The following is a 23,426-nucleotide window of genomic DNA, read 5'->3' on the forward strand; positions in this document are numbered from 1 at the left end:
ATTAATCTTTAGACCATCTATTCCTGATAACATCACAAATTGGAGAATATTCAACGACGATCCTGATATCATAAATTTCCTCACATCTGAAGGATCCTACTCCAATCAAATAATTGATGAAGACCAACATGATCGACAATTGCAACAAGATAGCACTAACAATGCTATACCTAAGTCGGTAGTCAAGTTAGAAGACCTGTACGATTTGAAAGATCGGTTTAAAAGGTCTACCAATTCAAAACTCCAAAGTTCAACTTTGAATTACGAATTAGTAAACCTAGGAACCGATGCCAAACCACAAAACATTAATCTAGGTCTCGGCCTAGCCCCTGAAGAAAAATTAGCGTATATTCGTCTTTTGAGACAATATAAAAATGTTTTTGCTTGGAACTATGATGAACTCAAAACATACGACACTTCCATCATCCAACATACTATTCCAATGATCGATAATGAAAAACATGTCCAACAAAAGTTGAGAAAGATCCATCCCAATTTAGAAAATCAGATAAAGACTGAACTCAATAAGTTATTGAAAGCCAAAATAATCTTTCCCGTCAGACATTCTAAATGGGTCTCCAATATGGTACTTGTTAGAAAGAAAAACAGAGATATTAGGATTTGCATTGACTTTCGAAACCTTAACAAGGCCTGCCAAAAAGATAATTTTCCTTTACCACCTATGGAACAGATATTGCAGGCAGTGGCGGGTTCAGAATTAATGTCTTTCTTGGATGGATTTTCAGGATACAATCAAGTGTTGGTACATCCTGATGATCAATTGAAAACCACATTCAGAACTAAATGGGGCACATACGCATATCGAAAGATGCCATTTGGTTTGATTAATGCTGGTGCCACATTTCAGAGAGCCATGGACATCGCATTCAAAGGTTTAGTCAATAAATCTGTAGTAATTTATTTGGATGATATAACCGTGTATTCCAAGAAACGAAGCGACCATCTTAGAGATTTAAAACAAATCTTCCAACATTGTTTAAGGTATGGAATTTCACTTAACCCGAAAAAATCCTTTTTCACATTAAGTGAAGGGAAACTTCTAGGATTCATAGTGTCAAAATCTGGAATTCACATCGATTCTAACAGAATCAAAGAGATTTCTGAAATATCCTTACCTCACAACAAAAAATCCATGCAATCTTTCCTTGGTCAGATCAACTTTGTAAAGAGATTTGTTCCATATTTTTCATGAATAGTGTCTCCTTTGCAAGCCATGATTAAAAAGAACTCAAATTTTAAATGGGGCCAAGATGAACATGAAGCGTTCAACCTGATCAAACAAGCTATTATTAATGCTCCATATTTAGCAACTCCAAATTTTTCAGAGATTTTTATTTTATATACATTTGCCTCAGATAGGTCATTTGCTGTGATACTCACTCAAGCAAATCAAGAAAAAGCGGAAGCCCCAATCGCTTTTTTCAGTTCAAATTTACAGGGCGCTGAATTAAATTATTCAGATGTGGAGAAACAGGCTTATGCTATTTTCAAAGCAATCAAATACTTTAGACCTTTTCTACTCAAAACCCATACAAAAATTATAGTATCGTTTCCAGCGGTAAGGAATATTCTAGTGGGTGAAAAAAGGGCCAATTGGGTTACTGCCTTATAGGAATATGACATAGAAATTAAACCAGCAAACATTGTAAAAGGTCAAAGCTTTTGCAAAATGCTGGCTGGAGCGTCGCAAATTTCTGAAATTCCATCTGCAGAGGTACAAATCTGCGAGGTAAGCCTAAACGATGCAGAATCATTATACGCTGATATCATTTATTATCTTAAGAATGGGTATGCTCCTTCACACCTCGATCATACTAAGAAAAGAGCTCTAAGGTTGAAAGCCAAACAATATCAGCTCATAAATGATATTCTTTTTAGAATAAATTATGATTCTATTCTCCTTAGATGTCTTGAGAAATCTGAAGCTGAAAAAGTTTTGCAGGAACTCCACGATGGGCCAGCAGGTGGACACTATGTTGGAGATGCTACTGCACATAAAATCTTGCGCACATGCTATTACTGGCCCACGTTATTCAAAGACTCACATAGTTATGTGAGGAAATGTCAAATCTGCAAAACTACTACTGGGAGACAAAAGAAGCCATCCTTGCCACTACAGCCAGTTAACATTGAGCAACCTTTCAGTCAGTGGGGATTGGACATAATAGGTGAGATCGTTCCTCACTCTTCTAAGCAACATAGATATATCCTTACAGCAACAAATTATTTTACTAAGTGGGTAGAAGCAGTTCCACTCAAGACGGCTAATGCTGAAAATATCATTGAGTTCATAGATCAATTTATAATCACCAGGTTTGGATTGCCTTCCGCTTTAATGTTTGATAATGCATCATACTTTTCTGGAAATGCAATGACTGAATTTGCACTTAAAAGAGGATTCAAACTTAAATATTCGGCCAATTATTACCCACAAGGCAATGGATTAGCTGAGTCTACAAATAAAAACCTAATCAGGATTATCAAAAGAACAGTTGACCAAAATCATAAAAATTGGCATAAGTCTTTAATATATGCTTTATGGGCAGACCGAATAACGCAAAAAGCTTCTATCGACACTTCTCCCTTTAATTTAGTTTATGGGAAAGAAGTGGTTCTTCCGACTCATTTAGCAATTCCCTCTTTGTCTCTAGTTCAATACATTGATGAAGTACCAACTTCCTCCTTACAGCTAAGACAAATGGAAATAATCAAATTAGAAGAACAACGAGAACAGGCTAAGAAAACCCATGCTCATCATCAAGCACTAGTAAAATCCTCTTTTGATTCAAACATAATGACCAGAAAAGATTTTCAGATGGGAGACTTAGTTTTAAAATGGGACAAGGCTCATGAAGAAAAAGGGAAACATACAAAATTTCAAAGAATGTGGCTTGGTCCTTTTCAAATTGTAGAATTCATAGGTCCATCAATGTTTGTGTTACAAGATTTAGCAGGTAAGAGAGACTCTTTGCTTGTTAACGGACAAATTCTCAAGAAATATTTTCCATAGAAGATTATTCCTCTATTTTGTAGAGTAATTGTTTTTCTTTTCATAATAAAACCAGTTGTGAGTGGTTACATTAGGCATTTACGAATAAGACACCAATTCTCTTTCAGATTTTGATCTTTTCGCTTGTATAAATAGCAATTTTTTTGGAAAATTGATCTTTATTATTGAAAGATACAGTTAAATACTCTAGCCTAGATATGATACTAGTTTCAACTTCATAAAGTTTGATGAAAACAACCTTTAGTGAAGAAATTGTTTTATGTCAGTACAATGAAAGGTATCAATAACAAAATAAAGATTCTCTGTAGAACAGCTATTTCCAAAAACTCTACTATTGTCGTCCAGAGCTATCTTAAGGAAACAATGACTTCCTCCCTACTAAGGAAATCACAACTTTCAGAGGAACAACCCAAGGATACACTTCATCTTGAAGAATAAGAGGTCTCATCACGAGCCGGCTTATCATAATCACAGATATTATAACTTGCTGACTTTGCCAAATACTGTACACCACAACAGGGCAATGACTCAAGATTGTTGCAATCAAAAGACAAGGGGTCTCATCACGAGCCAGCTTGTTCAGCAAAGTTATAAATCAAGTGAATGACTGTGTCATAAATTGGCTATCAAACCAAGACATTGTTCTTTAAGAGTAAAAAGAAAATCAAAGCAATAAGTGTGGATGTGGATTCTTCTTTGAGAGTTGTAGGTTTCTTTAAGTAGGATATAGGATCATTGCTGGGTAACAGGTAACCCTGTCGAGGCTATAAACGCCTGCTGGCAGCAGAGGCTCTACCTACGACAAATGAGCATATTTAAAATTGGTTTACAGAGAAGACTTTGTTTTATCTTTACAAACCAAGTAATGACTGATGTAAATACAAGGACTAGCCTGAGGGAGCAAATAATCAAAGTTGAAAATAGTTGAAACAAAATGTCATTGATAGGTTAGAGCATAATGTACTTTATCTTTCCATAATAAAGTTTAACTTTCTGAAAAATTTTCTGTTTTGGAAGTTTAGAAAATTCAATAGAAAAACAGAGATAACTGGTTCTTCCAAGTGAATCGCCAATTGTTGTGGCCACCAACAACCCCCCTCCTTATTTAGTATTAGCAATAACACTATATAAGTGGGGACCCTTAGTCAAAAAATTTAAAAAAAATTAATTAGTGCTTATATTTCCTTTTGGATAAAACTTACCATCATGGACTTAGGAAAATACTTTTGAAAAATCTAAAAAGCTTAAGTTTCATGATGAAGAAAGTAAAGTCACTCCTTAAGAAATATCACATCGCGCAAAGAATGATAAGGTACCTTCTTATGAGCCAAAATGATAAAAAATGCGAGATTGCGACGCGAAACTCCATCGCATCGCATGCATTAATGAGCACTCACATTGGAAACCTCAAAATTGCCGATATGCGATGTCGCATATCACAAAATCGCAATTCGCATAAAGCACATCAACAATAGCGATCTTACGATATTGCGATCTTGCAATGTTGCGATATTGCGATATTGCGATCTTGAGATATTGCGATCAAGCAACCTTGCGATAGAACAACGCGATGATATTGTGGTAATGTGATGCAGTGATCTACGATATTGCAAACCAAATCGCAAAATCTCTCCATCGCAGTTGGTTCTGGCTCATTATTCAAAAAGCTTTTTCCATAAACCAAGAACCGGTTACGCGCTTTAATGATAATTAATGAGTTACATGCCAGTTGTTAATAAAATATGGTTTTGTGTTTTCCAAAGAGCCAGTTCATGTAAGGTGGCGTGTTTTTGCATATCCTTGGCATTTAAGGCTTTCCTATCATTATTTATTATCATTACTCTCACCTCACTTATGAACTGCAGGAACGAAGAACAAAAGTTATACAAAGCAATGTGCAGGAAACTATGGGGAAAAAAGGGCAAGGCTCCAATGTCCAAAGACAGAGAAATGGTGCCCTTATACACAGACACCGCATGAAACAAAGCCACAGGTTCACAGAATTCTGCTAAGCCATCCATTATAGATCTCTCATATACAGCCATGGTTAAATGGGTACTGAACGATGCTAATATCAGAAACAGATAGTTTAATGCTCAAGGTCAAGAGATCACAAAATTATTATTTTTACAAATTTTGAGCTTTATACCCGATAAGAGAAAGAGGCGCAAAAGGCGAAAAACGCATCAGAGAAGCCCGGATCAAGGAACGGAGGTAGTTTCCGATGCGCGACTAGCGCTAATCGCGCATCGCTGAGAAAATTGCTCAAGAAGGAAAGCTTCTAATTGCTCAGTCACCCACAAGCCCCGAAAATTGCAAGAAAGCAATGATAAAAACAAACTGGAAACAGAAAGCTAAAGAAAAGGCAGAAGAAATCCAAGGGTTAACCAAGTTGAACTGGGATTATTACTGGGCATACACGGTAAAGCCACATAGTGAGTGGATGACTCTCAAGTATATCATCGATTTTGCTGAGAAGATGGTGCCAGCTCTTGCCAATTCTGTTTGCTTAGCTCAACTAAAAGCGGAAGATAGTCAGCCGACTCGACTCAAGCAAAAACTGAATGCTTGCAATGTTAAAGAGCAAATGCAGAAATAGTTAGATATTAGATTTAATTTTAGAAATAGTTTTGCTTTATTTTTGCTTAAAAAAAGGACGATCATTTAAACTGCATCCTGAATTTTTGTAAATAAGTTATTTTTAGATTTAGTTAATAGTATTTAAACCCTTCTCATGCATTTAGAGAAGGGTCCAGAAATTTATCAAAAACTTGTCCTCAAAACATGCACTTTTGCACCCTCCGAGGAGGTTTTGATGAATGAATGGAACATGATTTGTTGATGTTTGCATTTAATACCTGCTACTGATGTTGCACTTTTGTACTCTTAGTGGATGTTAGATCAAGGAGAGATAAATCATTGTCACTTGAAGCTCATGAGTAGGACTAGTTATAAATGGTACTTTTATCTCTTAACCATTTCTGCTTATGTGTTAAAGTGATATACAGTTTTTAGTTGTTTATATATTAATGTATGAATGCCTGAGTTATCATTTGGCACTTTTGTACAGTGATAGCTATTTATTTATGCTTAGTGTATGAATAACTCATTATGCGATATGTTTTTCACAACTGTTTCATTTAACTTTTTATACGAAGTGGTTCATCCTTATTGATTTCTTTTCTCATAATAGATGAATGATCTTCATTACCAGTTGTTATATGAAATCTTTTTAGATCGCATAATAGAAGAATTACACCCCGGGTTATTATAGACTTAGATGTTGCTGCTTATTAGAATACAATAGCATAGCATTAGATTAAAGTTAGAATTAGAATATCTTAATTAGGAACTGTTAGATTAGGAACATCAAATTCTACACACACACACTCATAAATTGGGAAACTGGTCCCATATCCCCTGTCGGACCCGCTATACCAAACGGATAAGGAGCTGCCAACCAAGGTCCGGACCGGGAGGGTATCCCCCTTGTTGTAGACCCGATTTTCGGGGCTTCAACAAGTTATTCACCAATAATTAAAATTATTGATCATTTAAAATTAGAGATTTGAGATTTCAATAAAATTATTGATCATTTCATAGCATTGTATTATTTATTTAATATTATTCTCTCCTCTGCTTGATGTAATAATTTAATTTATAGAATTTTATTAACATTAACGTACATATTGTTATATACATATTGTTATTTACTAAGCACAAAATAAATTATAATAAAAAACATTAAAATACATTATTAAAAGAATACCAAGCAATAATGAAAAAACAACCAAATATTTGAGGATTTAGGTTTTTAAAACAATAAGATTAGTAAAAGTAAAAAAATAGAAAATTCTTAAATGATGTATATAATATCAACACCAAACAACTTTTAAAATTATAAAGGAAACTAGAAATCTAGAAGGATTAAGAGCTAGTAGTGATCTCCTATATCAATAATTAAAAAAAAAAAGGTTAAGTTTAGTAAATTTAAAAAATAAGACTGTAAAAGCTAAAAGGAGTTTATTGCGTTTCTACATATTGGTTTCATAGTGACCTCTTGTAACATTGGGAAATAGATTGATGCTATTAAATTACAAGAATACATTAAATATAGCTTCTTGAACCATTCCATTTTATGTAAATCATAGCAATATTCAAATACAATTTCATTGGCCTCTCGGATACCTACCATACCTGGGTGGGGCTCCTTGGTATTATTATATAGGCTGCTTTCTCCTCTAACCAGAAACTATTCACCCCTCACGAGCAGAGGTTAGATTTGGTTAATCTCGAAATGATCTACTTGGAATGATCGAAATGATCTAGTTATTGGTAAAACCCCCTCTTAATGCGACAATGTACCCCTCCTTCATCGGCAGACGTCTACCTGAGGCTCTAAACCATATTGTATTTGAACCATTTTTCCATTTTAGATTAAACTTGATAGCTAACCTTAAATGTGAAAATAAACTAATTTGTCCTACCATATCTAAGGAATTTGTTTTCACAACAATGTTTTAGGTAAGTGACTTGGTCCTTGGCCAATATTGCATTTGCTTCATTTGATTTTTTATCGGCTTCTTTTGTCATTTTCACTGATCCATTTGCTCAAAATAACCATAATAAACAAATATTCCCATTAAACATCATGAACCCTAAATAAGCACGCAAAGCATAGGATTTCCAACTTCTGGACAAAGATATGAGGAGGGCCAAAATTATAAGTCTCAGAAAACGTGGGAGGAATCTAGTATTTAGTAGGTTTTAGGAGATCATACAATGAGAAAATACCAAATTCACCTATTTTCACAGGAATCCGCAGAGAGTTGAATCCACTCTCATACTAACCAATAGCCTAGAGTAGGGTAAATTTGAAGCTTGATGAGAAACTATTACATAAGGAATGCACATTCAAATGAGTTAATTGAAATGCTCCACAGGAATTCGCAGAGAGTAGAATCCACTCTCATACTAAACAATAGCTTGGAGCAAGTAAATTTGATGATTGATGAGAAACTGTTACATGAGGAATGGATGTTCATATGAGTTAATTGAAACGCTCCATTTCACAAATGTATGCACCATCCATTATTAAATACAAATTTTTATAAAGTATTTTTAATAAATTAATATGTTAATACAGATGTAAAATCAAGGTAAGAATTAGAAGCTAAAAAAACTAAAAAACTATCTGTAAATATTTGATATTGTCAGTTTGATAAGGTATAAGATGAAGAATATTCCCACAAGAGCAACTCTTCACTATTCATTTACTAAAAAAATGAAAATTCTCCAATCCCAATTCCCATATACACCATGTCTACTGACCTAATTAATATTTAAAATTAAAATAAAATAAATTTTAAATCTCCTAAATATTACTTAATAATTAAGGGCCCTAAATATCATAAATATCCTTAATATTACTTGATAATTAAGGGCCCCAAATATCCTAAATATCCTAAATATTAATTAATAATTAAATGTTAAAATAAACTAATTTTTGCTATCATATCTAAGGAATTTTTTTTCACAACAATGTTTTAGGTAACTGACTTGGTCCTTGGCCAATATTGCATTTGCTTCATTTGATTTTTTATCATCTTCTTTTGTCATTTTCACTAGCCCATTTGCTCAAAATAACCATAGTAAACAAATATTCCCATTAAACATTATGAACCCTAAACAGGCATGCAAAGCATAGGATTTCCAACTTTTGGACAAAGATATGAGGAGGCCCAAAATTATAAGTGTCAGAAAACCTAGGAAGAATATGGTATTTAGTAGGTTTTAGGAGATCATGCGATGAGAAAATTCCAAATTCACCTATTTGCATAGGAATCTGCAGAGAGTTGAATCCACTCTCATACTAAACAATAGCGTAGAGTAGGGTAAATTTGAAGCTTGATGAGAAACGGTTACATAAGGAATGCACATTCAAATGAGTTAATTGAAATGCTCCACAGGAATTCGCAGATAGTATAATCCACTCTCATACTAAACAATAGCTTGGAGCAAGTAAATTTGATGATTGATGAGAAACTGTTACATGTGGAATGGATGTTCATATGAGTTAATTGAAACGCTCCATTTCATAAATGTATGCACCATCCATAATTAAATACAATTTTTTATAAAGTATTTTTAATAAATTAATAAGTTAATACAGGTGTAAAATCAAGGTAATAATTGGGAGCTAAAAAAACTAAAAAACTATTTGTAAATCTTTGATATTGTCAGTTTGATAAGGTATAAGATGAAGAATATTCCCACAAGAGCATCTCTTCATTATTCATTTACTAAAAACATAAAATTCTCCAACCCCAATTCCCACATACACCATGTCTACTGACCTAATTAATATTAAAATAAAATAAAATAAAATAAAAATCCTAAATATTACCTAATAATTAAGGGCCCTTAAAATTGCCAAGTTTCTAAGAAAGAATGACATGTTCACTAAGTTTAAAACTTGTGGAACAATTAAGCGAAAGATGAGATCTGTCAAGGATAGCATCCATTAACAGCAGCTCAAGGGAGTTTATAAGATTGATTGTTCTTGCGGAAAAAGTTATATTGGAGAGATAGGGCATTCCTTAAAAACTAGACGTAAAGAACATGGAGCAGATATCAAGAATGGGAGATCACATAATTCAGAACTTACAGAAAACTCCTCAAAAACCAAGCATCATGTTTGTCTCCAGAGTGCCAAGATTATCTCTAGGGAAGATCATTATCAAAAAAGGAAAATCTGAGCAGCGCTTGAGATTAGGAAATGTCTTAATGACCTCAACAAGGATGGTGGGAATAAGATCAGTGGAAATTGGCTTCCCGTGATTAGGCATATCAGCACTTCCAGGTCTTCTAAGTTATAGTACTCCAGGTATGAACCCTCTTTCCTAACCTTACTCTCGAATTATTTATGAAACATAAATAAATTACTTATAAACATTAATAAGTGGATTTAATTAATAATTAAAAATTAGCTCTTACAACAAATTTATTAAAAAAAAATATGTAACAAACTCATCAAGAATTAAGTATTAATTATTAATAAATAAATAATTTATTATTTATTTATAATATGTATTCATAATAATTATTTATTTTTCATTAAGAATTAAATTATTAATCATTATTAACTAAATAATTTAATAATTATTATTATTATTATTATTATTTATTAGTTAATAATCATTATTATTTTATTTGTAATAAATAAAAATTAAATCTATTTATCAAAAATTAGGACTTTCTCTTATTATTACTAGTAGATATTAATATTAATTTAACTTAATCTTTCTAAATAGATAAATAATTATATATTTCATCATAAAATTAATATAATATAAATTAATAAATCATTGTTAGTCATTTATTATTAATATTACTTATAAATTAATTAATTTTTCACTTTTAATAAAATTTTATCAATATTAATTTACTAATAATTAAAACAAAAAATTTATTAATTTAGTGTTTCTTATTAAAAAGATATTAATTTATTACATATTTTAGAAAATAATTATAGTAAATTAAAACAAAATTTTTATTAATTTAGTGTTTCTTATTAAAAAGATATTAATTTCTTACATATTTTAGAAAATAATTTAATAATAGGTTTTATAAAATTAATTAGGTTGAAGATGTAACTTTCGCTTAAATTAAAAATCTTTAAGAATTAAATTAAAAATATTGGATATTTGATAATAAAATTAAAATTAATGATTATTAAATATTACTTAATAATAAAACAACTACATTTAATATAATAAATTAAATATTTTTATCTATTAATTAGTCTCACATAGGCTTAGGTTTAGTTTTTAAAAATTAGGTGGCTTTTTGTTTTTATGCATTAGGTGTTTAATGGTTCTAGTTGGTAAGCTCCTCCTTCGATCTATCACTTATGTCCTGAAGATGGATCCCTGTTGGGATTCAAAACATCGACAAGAGGCACACAATACTGTGGATGATCTGAATCAAAAATCTCTAATTAGATATTTTTTTATAATCTTTAAGAAAAATTAAAGCATCTTAAAATATAATAGAATAATATTAGATTTTCCGCTCAGCTTTAAGAAAAATTAAAGCATCGATAAAAAGTATTAGTTGTATTGTTTCTATTTCTGGACCATAAATTCATTGACCCTGAAACATTATTTTTTAAAAGATGCAAAAAAAACAAACTGTGCATTGTACAATATTTCACTTGGGATGGGTGTTTGACGCCCAAAAATCAAAACCTGTGTATGGAAACAAAATGTTGTGTGCAACAATAATGGAGAAGACAAAAATGCGAACTAAAGAACTAAACATCCTCCATTATCCAGCAAATTCATGTTCGTGGTTGATGCCACACACTATTTGCAATCATAACTAAGTAATGCAACCTTTGAATTTTTGATTCATACACACAACGAGCGTAAGCCAAAAAGAAAATTTAGAAATCCCTATCCTTGAAGAAAAGACCCAAAATATCAGCGAAGAAAAGGACCAATTCTATGCCCTTCTCTTGATCCTCCTACTCCTTTTATAGTTGGGCTCCTCATAAGAAATTGTGGGTAATTACCTGGGGCCAAAAACAAAAACCATGGGCTAATGTCGCTTATTTATTTATTTATTACTATTATTTGGTCCAACCGATTAATTGGTTGGGGATATTACAGTCCCCCATGCCTGAAATTGTTTGTCATCAAGCAATTTCAATGTTGGATGTTGCAATATGTGCTCTTTCCATCATACTAGATATCCATGGATGGTCCTGCTTCGAAGCCTCTTTTCTTGAACCTCCAACACCTCCTCTGGAATTAGTTGGAGATGTTCCTCTTCATCTAATGGGGGTAAATCAGGTGATGATTTGCCGTTTTCCCCAACAGCCTTCTTCAAGAAAGAAACAATAAATATGTTATGAATTTTTCTTTATGTTGGAAGCTCCAATTGATATCCCACTTCTCCTATTCTTTGGCTAACTCGATAGGGCCCGTAAAATCCTAGCTTTAACTTTTTTGCTCCTTTTTGCTTCAAGGTAGACTGTTTGTATGGTTGTAGCCAGAGGTAGACTACATCTCCCACTTCGAAACTCCTTTCTATTCTTTGTCGATCTACATATAACATCTGTTGATTTTGAGTTGTCTGTAGGTTATCCTTCAGTTCCCAGAGAATATCCTGACATCCTTGGATTCAATCCTTTGATAATGGTGCCCTGCTATCTCCAAATTTTGTGTCTACGAAAGGCAGTGCCTCATATCCATATAAGGCTTGAAAAAGTGACATTCCTATGGACATGTGATAAGTGTTGCTATAGCAATATTCTCCTAAATACAACCACTTGGTCCATGCTCTTTGTTACCCTGTGACACATTTCCGTAAGTAACCTTCCAAGCATTTACTCACTGCTTTTGTCTATCCATCTATGCGTGGGTGGTAACTTGTACTAGGAGTGAGCTATGTTCCTATTAACCTGAATAACTCCTGCTAGAATGCTCCCATGAACTAATTGACACAGTCACTGACAATGGTTTTGGTCAACCGATGTAGACGGAATACTCCTTGGAAAAATACCTCTGCTACCTGAGATGCAGAGCTTCTGGAGGAAATTGCAAAGTAGGCATATTTGGTCAGATGGTATACCACCACAAAGATACAATCTTTGCTTTGGGATGAGGGTAGCCCTGTGATTAAATCCATGGAGACACTTTCCCATTTTTGTTCTGGAATGGGTAGTGGTTGTAACAAACCTATCGGGTGTGTATGTTCCACTTTATTGCTCTGATAGGTCCCACATTCCTTGATATCTCTGATAATGTCCTTCTTGAGTCCCTTCCATGTGAACCTTTCCCTGATGGTGCCCTAGGTCTTCAGAAATCTTGGATGTTCCACTAGAGGGGAGTTGTGGGCTACTTGTAGGATCTTCATTTTCAGTTGTGACTCTAGTACTAAATAGATTTAGTCCTTATAATAGATAATGTCATTGACAACTCTATACCAGATGTCTGATGACTGTCCATCAAGGATCTCACAGGCTACCGATTCTTCAAGTATTCCACCAAAAGATGGGACTTCCAATCTTCCACAATGTCTATGAGGGAGAAGGTAGCATGTCTCATTGACAAGGCATCTGCTACCATATTGTTTTTTTCTTTGACATATTCGATCTCAAAGTCATAGGCTTGGATTTGTCTAACCCATTTTTGTTGCTTTTCATTATTCCCTTGGATTTGTTAATTGCTTCGATTTATAATGCTAAACTTAAGTTTTATAATACTAATCTTAGGGTTTATTGTTTATTATAGGGTTTATAATATTACCTTAGGGTTTATAATATTAATTCCTTGTGTTTAATATTATTCCCCTAGGTTTCTAATCCCATGGGTTTATTAATCTAAGGGTTCATATTCTTAGGGTATAATATTATTCATAATATTTATAGAATTAATCCTAAAATTTATTTTAAATCTCTTTGGTTAATAATCCATTGGGCTTATAATATAAATTCTTTGGGTTTATTGTTCCCTTGGGTTTCGAATATTAATATCTTGGGTTTTCAATATTGATCCCTAGATTTTTAATATGAATCCTTTTGGTTTATAATTTGTAATCTTAATCACTTGGATTTATAATTTGTAATATTAAGGTTTATAATATTAATAATTCCTTGGGTTTTTAATATATTTGGTTTTTAATATGAATAATCCCTTGAGTTTATAGTATAAATCCATTTCGTTTATAATATTTGGTTTAATAATTAATAATTATTAATATTATAATTATTAATTATTAATATTTATATTTATATTTTATTAATATTAACATTAATAAATTTATTATTATTATTATTTAAACAATTAAAAAATAATATTAATAATGAGTAATGAAAAATAAGATTAAGATTACTAATTATTAGTATTTATATTTATATTATTTCTATATTTATATCATTTTTTCATGGGTTAAATAATAATAATAATATATAATTTATAAATAATAATAAATTTATTAATGTTAATATTAATAAATAAATAATATTAAATGTGGTTGATATAGGCTTATTTATGTTTACCAACCACATTTTATTAATGTGGTTGTGCTAGTATGTTAGGGTTACTAAATTTAGAAAATAAAATCATGAAAGCTAAAATGAGTTGTAAATGGGTTACTACATATAGTTGTTTGATAGTGACTTCTTGTAGCATAGGAAATAGATTGGTACTATAAATCATGGAAATATATCAAATATAGCCACTAGAACCATTCAATTTTATGTAAATAATAGGAATAATCAAATACAATTATTTAAACCATTTTTCCATTTTACATTAAACTTGATAGCCTATCCTATTTCTATTTTACATTAAACTTGATAACTAATTCATTTTCGAAGCCAGTTGCTAGACAATATTACATTTCTTCATTGGATTTCCTATCCTCTTCTTTTTGTCATTTTCCCTTATCTATTTGCTCAAAATAACCATGGTAATCCAATATTCCCATTAAACATCATGAACCCTAAATAGGCAGGCAAAGCACAGGATTTCCAACTTTTGCCAAAAATATGTAGAGGCCCAAAATTTACATATAAACACAGGAATCCCCATAAACTTGAATCCACTCTCATACTAAACAATAACCTAGAATAAAGTAGATTTGAGTAAATTGAAATGCTCTATTTCACAAATGTATACACAATCCATAATTAAAAATCAAATTTTATAAATTACTTTTAATAAATTAATAAGCTAATACAATACATTACATGCTTGTGGTATTTGTAAATTTCAAAATTTGTAAAATCAAGATAAGTACTAGGAGCTAAATAACTATGTGATATTATTAGATTTGTAGGATCAAGAAAATTTTCATTCGAGTAAAACTTTTTCCCTCATTTACTAAAAAAATGAAAATTTTCCAATCCCAATTCTAATACACACTAGATTATTTACTAAAAATGAAAATGAAAATTCTCCGATCCAATTCCAATACATACCATGTCTACTGGCCAAATTAATATTTAAACTTAAAATAAAATAACTTTTAAATATACTAAATCTTACTTAATAATTAGATGTTTTTCCTGATTTTTATTAAAGCATAAAGCATCTTGAAACATAATAGGATAAAATAAAATAATCTAGTGGAAGATAATATTAGATTTTCCTCTCAGCTTTGAGAGAAATTAAAGCATCGATGAAAAGTATTGGGTGTCTTGTTGCTAGTTCTAAAACATCAATTCATTTACCCTGAAGCATTATTTTTTGAAAGACGGTACAATATTTTCACCTGGGGTGGGTGTTTGACGCCCGAAAAACAAAACATGTGTACTGAGAAAAACAAAACATTGAAACAAAATGCTGTGCAAATTATGTCTGCCGCTGATGCCACACACTATTTGCAATCATAGATATCTAATCATATTGATTTAATAAGAATTTATATTTTAAAAAATAATAATTTATATTTAAAAAATTAGGTTATTCCACGGCTTTTGGATTATCTATATGTTTTAACCCACCTGGATATGGAATAATAGCGAGAAAGGAGTATGGTTCCAATTTGATTAATTAAGGGATATGCAAAATGCTACGTGTAACCTAAATCATGATTTCGGAGTTTAATTTTAATTTTTTTGGAAATATGTTTTATGAGTTTATATATATTAAAGTTTTAACTTTTCCTTTTTCGGTTGGTGATTTCTAGCTCAGTGTTATAAAGATATTGTAATATAATATAAGGGTAGATATATTATAATATGAGTTTAGATCTATTTTAATCCCGAATTTAGATATATTATAATACTATTCTAGATCTAGCTTAACCTCGAATCTATCAAGCTTTGAGAGTGATTGAATCTCTCTAGGTTCAAACCTTCTTTTTTAGTGCAAAACTTGAGAGAAGGTTTGCACCTCAAGAGACTTGATCCCTAATCCCTTGAGGTGCAAATCTCCTTTTTCAGTGCAAAACTTGATGAAAGGTTTGCACCTCGAGAGACATCCCTCTTGACGTCCCAAACTTGAGGAAAGGTTTGCACATCAGAGACATCCCTCTTTACGCTTGATAGATCAGAGGTTAAGATGGATCTAAGTTATATAATACTATATAATATCTAGGTGTCTCTTTCTTATACCTTCTCTCTGTCTCAATCCCCAAAAAGACACTATCTCTCTCTCTGTCCCTCTTCCTCTCCCTCTCTCTCTCTTCCACTTCTCTCCCTCTCTCTCCCCTTCTCTCTCTCATCCCTCCCGCTCTCATCTCTCCCTTACCACTCCCTCTCTCTCCCTTTTTCTCTTTCATCCCTCCCACTCTCCTCTCTCCCTTACCACACACTCTCTCTCTCTCTACCTTTCTCCCTCCATGTCTTTCTTCTTCCCTCCCTCTCTCTCCCCCTCCAAACCCATTTCTCTCTCTCTCTCTCTCAAGTCCTCTCTCTCTTCCTTCCTCTCTCTCCCTTTCTCTACCACCCCCATCCAACTCCATCTCTCTCTCTCCCTCTCTCCTTGGCTCTCTCCCCTCCTCTCTCTCTTCCTTCCTCTCTATCAAAGAAAAAACCATATTTTGGATCAATCATGTCAAAGAAAATACAATTACGAAAAGATTAAAAGAATCATATACTATATTTCCTCTATTATTGTTCGTCACTTTGCTTTCTTTCATCTCTTGGATCCTTAGTTAAGATGGATTTATGTTGGTTCTTAATAATATTATTAAAATTATATAAATTTCACATATTTATATATAAAAGTATTCTCATTTTTAATTGTATTAAAACCTTGATTTAATTTCTACAAGATATATCTCAAAAGTAATTATAACCTTTTACCTCTAAGATTTAATTAAAAAATTGTTTAGTTTGGAAGATCAGATTTACCACAATCATTTTGTAGGAATGTCTATGTTTCAGGTCCATAAGTGGATCCATCATTAAAACAAAAAATCTTTATGGGTCCATAAGTGTATCCATATTTATGTGAAATAATTTATGCTTTTTGGTAACGTGGTATTAATAAGCAATGATATTGGCCCATGATATTGTAACAAAACCTATTTACAAGTTAATAATATATGGTAAAGTGGGGTGAATATCCACTATTAAGAATCTTATCATATTGTTATAAAATATTTTGATTGTGAAATAAGTTATGATTTTTTGACATGTGGTCTTGATAATCCATGGTATTGTAGCAAAGTATATTCACAAGTTCATAATATAAATGACAAAGTGGGGGTGAATATCCATGGTTAAGAAATCTGTCATATTGAAATAAGTTATGTCTTTTGGGCATGTGGTATTGATAATCCATCGTATTAGCCCATGGTATTGTAACAAAGCCTATTTACAAGTTAATAATATCCGTGGTAAAGTGGGGGTGAATATCCATGGTGAAGAATCTAGTCATATTGTTATAAAATATTTTGATTATGAAATAAGTTATGGTTTTTTGGCAAGTGGTATTATAAGCCATGGTAGTGGCCCATGGTATTGTAAAAAAAACTATTTACGGGTTAATAATATGGACGATAACGTGGGAGTGAATATCTGTTAAGCCCTTATACTACTAGTGTAACCCCTTATTGTTATTAGTACAACCCCCTTATTATATTGATGTACCCATGTAGTGCTCATATTGTTACTATTAGGCCCCATAAAACCCCTCTATTGTTGTTATTGTGCCCTTACATTATTATTATTATGTCGTCATTGATTATATTATGACCCCTTAGACTCCTATATATAGAAAGGAGGTCTTGTCATTTGTATCATCAAAGAATCATTCATTTGTGTAATGTAAAGGAGGTTTCCCCCTCGAAGAGGCTGAATTCTAAGGCGTTGATTTATCTTTTTGTGAGCTGGTTTCATAACATTTGGTATCAAAGCTTTGGATTCTAGGGTTTCACTACTCCTAATAGGTCATCATGGAATTCTAGCTATAACTTTTTTTATGCGACATTTCAGAAGCGAAAAAAAGAACCCATTTGAGATGAAATCGCACTGAACCTTGAGTCCTAATTTCAGAGCTTCTCGCGTTATATTTAAGGAGATATGATATGAGGAAGTTGGTCTTTTTGTGGACTCTAGAATTACATTCCAAACAGGTAACCTGGGTAAAATCATCATAACTTTCTCTCTAAGCATCGGATTGAAATTTCGTAAGAAGATACAGAAAGAGGACGGACTGTAGTTTGTTGTATACAGAGCCATATGTTGAAACAATGACACGTGGCAGGTTGTGCAAGTTTTCTCTACTGAACTAGTCTATAATCAGGTCACTGTGGGAGATTTGACATAACTCTTCCTTGGAGAATCCAATTTGAATCAAACTGATGGCATTGGAAAGAGGACACAGAGGGCTACTACAGGTCGTAATTTCAAAACTTAAAGATCTGAAAGTACAGAGTTACAGTCGTTTCAAGATCGAGCTCCTAAAATCAAGAGAAAGAAAAATGAGGAAGTTTGATGGTAAGGATCCAATAAATTGGATACTTTATGGAGCAATATTTTGATCTACATGGTGTACCAATGTTACAAAAGGTATGTATTGCATCTTCATATTTAGAACCGGATCAATTTTTATGGTATAAAAGGCTTTGTTCTCATAAACAACTTGTTACGTGGTCAATTTTCACGTAGGAAATGATAGCACATTATGAGGATACAAAGAGCAACACCTTCTTTAGAACAACACCACAATAATTGGAAAGAGTAAAAGGGCTTTTTTACATAGTGGAAAGTAAAATTACGGCAACAAGGAAGTCTACCCCTCACAACTATAAAGATGGAAGTGTTGTTTCTCCTAGCCTTCCACAACCTACAAGGATTACACCACAACAATTGGAAGAAAAAAGAGAAAAAGGGCTTTGTTACAATTGTGATAGCAAATGAACTAAAGGTCATAAGTGTGCTAAGAAGAAATTATTTTACATAGAGTATGAAGAGTAGGAAGAAAAGGATCAAGAAACATCAAAAGAAGAGGATATACGCCAAGACCCAACCCCAGAGAAAGAAGAAATGAATCAGACCATATCTTGTAAAGCATTGGCAAGAATTACCACTCCTCAAACTCTCAAGATAGGAGGACATATCAATAAGAAAAAGGTGCAAGAAATGAAAGATCACATCGAGAAAGAAGAAATGAATCCAACCATATCTTGTAATTCATTGGTCAGAATTACCACTCCTCAAACTACCAAGATAGAAGGGCATATCAAGAAGAAAAATGTTCAAGAAGTGAAAACTCGCATCGAGCATCAAGAAATGAATCCGACCATATCTTGTAAAGAATTGGAAGAAATTACCACTCCTCAAACTCTAAAGATAGAAGGAAATATCAAGAAGAAAAAGGTTCAAGCAGTGAAAGATCACATCAAGCATCAACAACAAGTTCTCTAACTTTTACAGGATAATGCCACTTTGGTGCAAAATCGAATGAAACGACAGGTAGATCAACATCGTAGTGAAAAATGTTTTGATGTAGGTGATTGGGTATTTTCACTGCTACATCTCAAGAAAGCTATTTATGAGAAGGAAATGTTGGCAATACTATATGCACTTAAGAAATGGCGACCTTACCGAATGGGAAGACACTTCAAGGTAAAAATGGATCATGATAGTCTTAAATACTTTTTAGAACAACTATTATCTTTAGAAGAACAAAAAAATGGGTCACAAATATGTTGGGTTATGACTTTGACATCATCTATAGAAAAGGGAAGCAAAATTTTGTTGCAGATGCACTCTCAAGAAAGGATGAGGATGTGGAAGCATTGTTTTGTGCTATTTCTATTATCCAACCAGATTGGATAAACGAAGCAAGAGATGAATGGAAGAAGGACGAAGAAGTATGGCCACTTATTCAAAAGTTGCAAAAGATCCCAATTCAAACAATATTACCAGAAATTGAAGAGGAAGGAAAAATCATATTGGAACCTGGCGCAGTCACAGAAACAAGAACCCGACAACTACGAAATTGATCAATTTCAAAGTATCTCATCAAGTGGAAGAACTTACCCACTGAATATTCCACATGGGAGGACAAGAATTTTATACAGAAGCATCAAGAACTACTCAAGCGTTGAGGACAACACTTTTTGAAGGAGAGGGGCATGTTAAGCCTTATACTACTAGTGTAACCCCTTATTGTTATTAGTACAACCCCCTTATTATATTGTAATACCCATGTAGTGCCCATATTGTTACTATTGTGCCCCATAGAAGCCGGCTATTGTTATTATTGTGCCCTTATATTATTATTGTTATGTCGGCTCTAATTATATTATGACCCCTTATACTCCTATATATAGAAAGGAGGTCTTGTCATTTATATCATCAAAGAATCATTCATTTGTGTAATGTAAAGGAGGTTTCCCCCTCGAAGAGGCTAAATTCTAAGGCGTTGATCTATCTTTTTGTGAGCTGGTTTCATAACAATATCCATGGTTAAGAATTTGTCATATTGTTATAAAATATTTTGATTGCTAAATAAGCTATGATTTTTGGGCATGTGGTATTGATAAGTCATGGTATTGTAACAAAACTTATTCACAAGTTAATAACAAAATCAAAATATAAAATATTGAATTTTATTATTTTTATAACTTTAATTTTTTATTATTAATTGAGCCAACATTTAAATGTTTACATTTATCCCATTAATAGGGTTGATATTACTTTTAATCTTTTATTTATTACTTTTAAGTTTTTATTTATAACTTTTAACATTTTATTATTAATTGAGCCAACAATTAAATGTTTACACTCTCGCCCTCATATCACTTTTAACTTTTTATTATTTTTTCATTGAGTCGACATTTAAAATTGTTTACATACTTACATTACACCTACACATCCATCCTATATTGGATTGTATAGCCTATCCACGCAATAATGTTATTTTTGTAAATATTTTGATTATATATTAAAAAATAACAAATGTAATATTATTATTATCCAATTTTAAGGTCACAGCCAAACCAAACACCAAATTGGTGTATGAGACCTTGTTTTTGGGACAAGGACCTACCACATCAAATTGGTGTATGAGACCCTATGTTTGTGGGACATGGACCCACACCCACCTCCGCGGATTGATTTGACTACTAAGCCCAAATTGGTGTATGAGGTCCCTATGTTTGTGGGACAAGGACCCACACCCACCTACCTCCGCCCATTGGTGTATGAGGCCCCCATGTTTGTGGGACAAGGACCCACACCCACCTACCTCCACCCAACGATTTGACTGCTAAGCCCAAATTGGTGTATGAGACCTCCACAGAGAAATTTGACTACTAGATCAAGGCATACATGCTCTATCCCCTCTCATTTTGAACCTCGTGTAACTTCTCAAAAGGAAACACGTTCTCTTAACCATTAAGCCCACTAAAATTTATTAAAAAAAAACTTTATTGATTAATACCTATATCTTAAAAAAAAATTATAAATTATAAATTAAAATGTTTCCTCAAATATCCACTAACATCTTAAACCATATTAAAAATATATATATATGAAATTACATACAAATTGAAAAATAATAAATCAGCAATACATTATTACCGACAACTCCAATATCTAGACGCTGGAAAATTAAGAGAACAGTGAGTATTTAATGCCATTATTACCGACAACTCCAGTATTTAGACGCTGGAAGATTAAGCAAACTGTGTGTGTTTAATGCCAGTGAAAGTTATAAACACAAATGCAACACAAATGGCATCATATCACAGGTGGCGTGTATAACAATCCTATGCTTTTCAAAGATTCTAAAGAATCCTTTCATTGATTCTGAAAAGTCAAGTCATAAACTGAAACAATTAATTTCATTGTACATTCGATTATTATCGATAAGGGTTTGAAGACTTCAAAATCATTGTAATTTTATAAAATCAATTTTTTAATTAATCATAACACATGGAGCGCAATAGGATTTTGTTTTTATCGACATTAAAGAATTATTTATTTTTTAATTAAGAAAATTGTTAAGTAATATCATCTTTAAAATTTTTATTTTCAAAGAAAAAAGTTAATGTGTTTTTAAGTATATTTAATGATTATAAGTTGATAACTTCATGAACAATCCAAAGAGAAAAAAGTAAAACGATAAAAATCAATCTTAACGTATGGATAACAATAGTCTAATCCCACTCATACTTATTTCACAATAGACTATGCAGCAATAACATTTTAAACAATTAATATGGATCCATGCAATATGTAGGGTTAGCAATTAGGTAACTGGCAGGCATGGTTTAATATAAGATAATGATAATAATAATTATTAATGTGTTCGTGGTAAGCAAGACAACCAATCTAGATTGCCATTAATTTTTTTGGTAATCACAAATGCGGTTGTTTTTTTGCCTCATATCATACATGTTGTTGTCTAGAAATGATGTGAAAATAATGAAGACATTGATAACCTAGAAGAGTAATAAGGGACTTTGAGACTTTGACAGCCCTTCCACATGATTGGCATGAATTCACAATCTCCAAATAAAATTGAAGTGGTGATATTTTTAAGCTATAGATTTTGCACTCGCAATTGTTCCTACAAGCACAACTGTTGTTAAACTTGTACTAGGTGTATTATTAGTTTTTTTTTTTTTTTTAATTTATCATTTTTAAATTAATTTTTTTCACGATAAATATATTTTAAACCACATAAAAGATGTCAACAACCAATTAAAAATTAGAAATTTTAACTGTAAAAAAATTTAAAAAATAATTTTTTATTTTCAAATATAAATTTTAATATAAATTTTTTAAAAATATTATGAAAACTTTATAACAATTTTTGGTTTTAATAGAAGTCAAAGTTTTTTTACCAAAAACCAAAAACAATATAACCATGCCTTCCGTAGGTATAAAAATAACTCCATGTTAAATATAAATATCTTCAATTTTTTATTTTCCTTGTGAGACGAGTGATAACCAAGGTTTTTGCATTTCCCTTATTCATGTCAAATTTTGGAGACTTTGGGAAGAAACCTGTTGTAGGAATCGTAGCTCTGGCCTTTGTTTCATATAGTGCCTTACTAAAAGTTGAATCTATTCTTCTAATTGTTCAAGAAGCTCCGACCCAAAAAAATGTTGTGGATCAAAAATCTTTCGATGATGAATTTATCTTTTCAGATAAAGGGTTAGTATGCAAATTTAATATGTTTTGATTTTTTTCTCTGGTCTACATAAGTGGATCTCTGAATCGTGGTAACCCTTATTGTCAAAATATCTAACCATTTATCCTCTCGCTGAAGGTTTATTTTTTGTCGCTTTTGATAATGCAAAAGGTAAGAATAAAATTTGTGATTCACGGCACTATTTTTTGGCAGTGCTAGCCTTTTTTTGCAGTCTTGGACTCCCACTTTTGATCCAATATTGGTATCTATTTCCTCAAATCCTATT

This window comes from Pinus tabuliformis, chromosome 7 (genome assembly GCF_031772625.1).
Source record: "Pinus tabuliformis cultivar Carrire ecotype Pingquan chromosome 7, CPIR1, whole genome shotgun sequence".
In the NCBI taxonomy this organism is placed as follows: Eukaryota; Viridiplantae; Streptophyta; class Pinopsida; order Pinales; family Pinaceae; genus Pinus; species Pinus tabuliformis.